Source organism: Rosa chinensis, chromosome 5 (genome assembly GCF_002994745.2).
Source record: "Rosa chinensis cultivar Old Blush chromosome 5, RchiOBHm-V2, whole genome shotgun sequence".
Classification (NCBI taxonomy): Eukaryota; Viridiplantae; Streptophyta; class Magnoliopsida; order Rosales; family Rosaceae; genus Rosa; species Rosa chinensis.
The window spans coordinates 52135660-52141659 of NC_037092.1; positions in this window are offsets into that span (position 1 = coordinate 52135660).

Genomic DNA, 6000 nt, shown 5'->3' on the forward strand with positions numbered 1-6000 from the left:
AACATTCCAGAGTTTTCCACTAATTGTTTGGACAATTAAATCTCTTATATTCGGATTGATGTCGCCCTCTCCTACTATAATAGCAGCAACTTGTGATGCAGATGGTAAACAATACTGACGTTGATTAGAAGGCTGCTCTCTTATGATGAGGCTGCAATTGGGCAAGTCTTGGCGCTGTCCAAGACTTCGAAATTGATGGACAAATGGATTATAGTGATTCAATAGCTGTTGTATCTTTTCAACCAGTGCCCTATCTAAAACTCCACTTTCAGACAATCGATTGTCAAGTTCATGCACGGTGTCATATATGTAAGCATGTAGATATCGTGGTCTCACCCCTTCACTTGGTAAAAGCCCACCAATCTTATGATATATGGAACCTTGTGCTCGAAAAGTATAAATTCCACGACCTTGAAGATTAATGGATTCATCAACATGCACACCCATTGAAGTGAACGCAAACACATTATTATAGGCTTGGATATTTTGTTTGAATTTTATACCCACATCTGTTTGGTCAGAAAAGAGCTGGATCATCTCTGGCAGAGAGGGTATTAGAGGCAGAACAATATTTTCCTTTCGAACAACACAAATTGAAGGTCTCTCGATGAAATAACCATGCATTGCAGTATGGACATGTTCTTAGTGCAGGCAATCGACAAAATGGGACACCTATCCCTCATTAAAATCTCTAGCACAGTTGTAATTTACTACTGCTCTCCTTGTACGCAGCACTGGATCAACACTGCTGCTGCACTGATCCTCTTGGTTATTCTCTAGCTCAGTGTTGTTGTTCTGATCCTCATGATTATTCATATGCTCATTGTTATTGTGGTCCTCATCGTGATTATTCATTGTGACATTAGGCATCCCTATTTATAAGCGAAAATATACAATTTTAGCAAAGACACCTAATAAAAATTCACTTATGTGAATGGGTTGGATATAAATATTTGGTAAGCTTACCGTAAGGCACAAAATTTTGAATAACCACATTGCTCGTTCGAGACGTAGTCGAATGGGCTAATTGTCTTATGTGGGTCAAGCGCACCCTTGTAGCATCTTGGTCATGGCATAGTTTTGGGAATAGGATGAAACTCTTGAATTTATGCTCTCGTTGTCGGAGTGTACTATTAACATAATAATAAGAAATTGTCAATTACTTTAATTCCAACCGTTAAGTTTGGAATTTTTTATTCATGTTATTAATACACATATCCATACATCGTGTAAGTGTAAAGTCTAGCGATGTAGCTTGTAAGTATTAAGAGAAAAAATTGAAAATTAAAACAATACAGTGGCATAGTTAAGCAATACAAAAGTACCTGGAGCTAGCCTATTCCTATTACTTGGGCCCGCCTCTTGTCCATGGTCACTTACATTTTCCACAGCTAGTCACTTTCATGTGCTTGCCGCAGTGCCAAATAGGCTTGATGTTGTGTAGAACTCATCGATTGTCGCCATTCTTGATGGCTAGCACGTGCACGCTCTCTATGATCCACCTGTGCCGTGCTTGTTCCTATAAAATATTAATATTTTTCCAAAGGTGTTGCTCCATTCATCTCTCTTTCTATACTTTTCAGTGGAAGATAACAAAAAGATCTTTAGCAAAAAGGGTTGAAAGTAAATTACAAATTTTCATATTTTGCTTTTTTCTTTTAGTTTGAATCGTGTTGATACCTGACATTTTTTTATTATTTTATTTTGTATTATAATAGTATCTTTATTTTTCTTATTCGATCTCAGTTTGAAAATAGAAAAGTTTGAAAATTGAAAATAGAAAACACATTGTTGGGTCTGGTGGAGAAAACTGCTATATAGTTTGGTATACGTGTACTATCCATGTAAACTACTATCAATTGCTAATATAACTTAATTGTTCTTTTCTAGCCATCTCTATTTACAACTGATAGATAGACAAAAGATATGATTCACTGATTTGTAAAGAATTGCATTGCTGATGAAATTAATCATATCATCACAGGTTGCAATAAAAATGTCTTTTTCAAACTCATGCTTTGTTGCGGAAAATGAAATGATAATTAAACTCATGCTTTGTTGCGGCGGAGTAGGATTTCACAGTTCCGACGACGCCTTTCAACTCTTTCCTCACACTTCTCCCGACGAACTCCATTCTTCAAATCCTCTCTTTCTCTCTCATTGATTTTTATTGGTTTTTGGGTTTTTTTTTTTGGGTCGTGAGAGAAGAGAAGAGGAAAAGAGTGAGAGAGAGAAACAGACTTTCTCTCTCTAGAAAATGGTTTCAACTGAAGAGAGAGAGAGAGAGAGAGAGAGAGAGAGAGAGAGAGAGAGAGAGAGAGAGAGAAAGAGAGAGAGAGAGAGAGAGAAGAAGAAGAAGAAGAAGGACCCCGACTACTGACTCCCCTGGCGAGATATGCAGTTAGTTGAAGTATGCAAATGGGGGCTGATTCAATCGAAAGCAAGACATAAATGGGGGTTGGTGAGAATTTCCCAAACTTTAGAAAACTGATTTTTTTTCTTTCTTTCTTTTTATGGTCAAATCAAATTCAAGAACATTATTACTTTTTTTTTAAGAACCTTTTCATTTTAATACTACAATATTTCTCTTTTTTGGGGAAAATCTTATCTACACTATTTTTTTTTAAAATGTATCTATACTATTATTAAGAGAAGATGTATTGTTAGCTAAAATGAAAATTTTGACAGAACTAATCTTAAAAAATTAAAATTCTTTGTGAATTAATTAAATCAATGATATTTACAAAATATATATTTATTAAAAATAAAATAAAATAAAAAGATCTCACTATTTAAGGAAAACTAAAATTGGGAGAGAATTGAGTCGTGCTTTCATTGATAATAGGGACCTCTTTATATAGAGGATCACAAGACATAGAATCAGAGTTGTACAAGAAAAGATAATTGTACAATTAATCGGATATCTATAAATATCTCCGATAATATCTCTAATTCTAAACTCTATTACAACTAGGTCAAGTAACCTAGAGTTTGGGCCAGACACATGTTTTGGATTTACTTAAATACTCCCCCTTGTGTCTCCCAAACGTGGTGCTCCTCTCATTGCCTCATTAAATACCATCCCAAGTAACAAAAACTCTGTGGAACAAAAATAACCTCGGTCAAAGGGGGAAAAGAGCACAACACACCCTTCACGTTTCGAGACCATACATATAGACATCTCCCCTTGATGACTACGGTCATGAGAGTTCAGATAACTTCCGCAAATGATGCTATCAACATGTTTCTCGAAAGTGAAATTTAGGCAATGACTTAGTGAACAAGTCTGCCACACTATCATCAGATCGAGCCTAGTTCACTTTGATCTTGAGGAGAGTATGTTGTTGCTGATTATCCTTGGTGTTGTCGCTTTTGATGTAGCCTTGCTTCATTTGTTCAAAACAAGTAGCATTATCCTAAATGCTCGTAGGCTCATCTGTGGTAGACTTTAAACCACAATTGTTCGAACATGCATAATTATGGATCCAATCCATATACATTCACGAACCACATCGTGAAGAGCAATAATCTCTGCATTATTCGAAGAAATAGCGACTAGAGTCTATTTTGTAGACCTCCAAGATATCACGGTCTTTACCCATGGTAAACACTTAACCAGTTTGGGAATGACCTTTGTGTGGGTCAGAATGACCTTTGGGAATGACATTTGTTCAAAACACATGTTGTTTTGGGATGGGGATAGTGGACGCAGGCCAGTGTTGGTGGCGTTCCTGGTGTGTGATGGGTCCGAATCCATCATCTCTTTGTAGGGATAGAACAAGCTCATATCAATCGTACATCTCAAGTACCGAAATATATCTTTTACACCAATCCAATGGCGTCGCGTTGGCGCAAAGCTATATCTAGCTAACAAGTTCACAACATATGAGATGTCTGGTCTTGTGCATTAAGCTAAGTATAATAATGCGCCTATTGTACTTAAGTAGGGCACTTTTGCCTTTAGCACATCTTTGTCAACATCCTTCGGACGAAGAGGATCCTTTTCAGGATCAAGACTACGGACGATCATAGGGGTGCTTGAAGGCTTGACTTTGTCAAAATGCCTAACCATCTATCAACACGATGCTCAAGTTCCAAACCGAGACATAATCGTGTTCTCCCAAAATCATTCATCTCAAAATCAGATTTCAAGTATTCAGCGGTTATCCTTAACTCTTTAAGGGCTTCCAATGAAGATCATGTCCAACATGAACCGCGATAGAATCCAAAACTTGTTTTGGAAACACGTGGGCATATCACTTCCTAATCAAGTAGTCACTTTAGTGAGCGTTTCAATCTTATTGCAAATGCGCTCCGTGGTCTAGAGCCACTTGACTTAGGTAAATGAGGTCCACCATGAAACTTCATGTATATTCCATATCTAGATCCCCATAGAGATACGTAGTGACCACATTCATAAGCTGCATAATTAGTTATTTGGAAACTACCAAACTGACAGGGTACTGGAGTGCAATGACATCCATTACGAGAGAATATATCTCATCGTAGTCGATTCCAGGGCGTTTTGTGAGAAGCCTTACTCCATAAGGCGAGATTGCCATCTCTTTTTCACATCATGCTTTCTAACGAAGACTCATTAGTCAATAGGTTTTATGTTAGGAGGTGTTGGCATCACTGGCTCAAAAACCTTCATCTTCGTTAGAGAATCTAACTTAACCTGGATCGCATCTTTCCATTTAGGCCAAATTTCTCTACGTTGCCATTCATTCATCAATGGAGAGTTATTCGATATCATTAGACTCAACAAACTCATGCGCAACAAAATGCGCAACTCCATCATCAATTATGATGGAGTTTCTATCTCACGTCTCATGTATACTAGTGTAATTTTCAAATAGCTTTATATTCTCAGGCATAGGTTTTGACGTTGAGGCGTCCCCCAATGATAACCATAATCTGGAAGATTCCCATAAGACGAATTTTGAGTCTTGATGATCAAAGGATTGGAATGTGCAAAAGTATCTTTCGAACCCACGGGCCTCCCACTCATCCTAGCTGGGGCCATGGCCTATAATTTCAGAGTGTCACTCTCTTTGGCGTTGGCGTCATGCCTACCTCCGTGTAGGGTGGCGCTACGTCCTCTTGTATGGACGTCCTTCCTTACAGGCATGTTTACAGTAGATATGTGTGATCTCGTCACTTTAACAGAGATCAAGATAAGATATAGTGGGGACAGACCATGACAATTCATGTCGTTCCTGCTGAACATCTGTGTTCTTTTCTTCCCTAACGACAGGAAGACTGTCTCATCAAAGTGACAACCATCAAATCTAGCGGTAATGAGATCGCCTTGTAAGGGCATTAAGTGGTAGATGATTGTCAGAGTCTCAAATCCAATGTAGCTGCCCATTCGTCTGTAAGGACCTGTCACAGTGCGCTGTGGCAGTGCAATTGGCACATAAATGGCTCACTCAAATGTGCGTAAGTACGATACTTGTACCCATTCACTAGCTGTAATGCAGAGGTAGATTGAGTGGCGGTGGGTCGTAAACAAATTAGCATAGCTGCATGATATATTGCATCACCCCAAGCGGATATGAGGTGATTGGTGCGCATTACCAATGTCCTGACTACCATCGTAGTCGTTTCCACGAGATCATTAGGGTGTGTTCATGAGAATATGATGTCCAACGTCAGTCCCATTGCAGTATCCATCGAAAGTCTTCGATGTAAACTTTCTAGCATAGTCAAATCCAATTGACTAAATAGAATGATTCGGGGAGTGAGCCCGTTGTCATATGATATGTGCTAGGAGTGTAGCATAAACAGCACTACAAGTAGACAATGGCACAACACATGACCATCATGTTTGCGTGTCAACCAACATCATGAGATATTAAAACGTCCGCAAGTTGGTTAAACTAGTCCATAGATGTGATGCCCCGGAAATTCGTATTTAATTTCTGAGGATTTTTTGGAATTAATTTTATGGTCATTGGACAGTTTCGTGGCTCGTGGACGGAGCGAAAGCATTTCGGA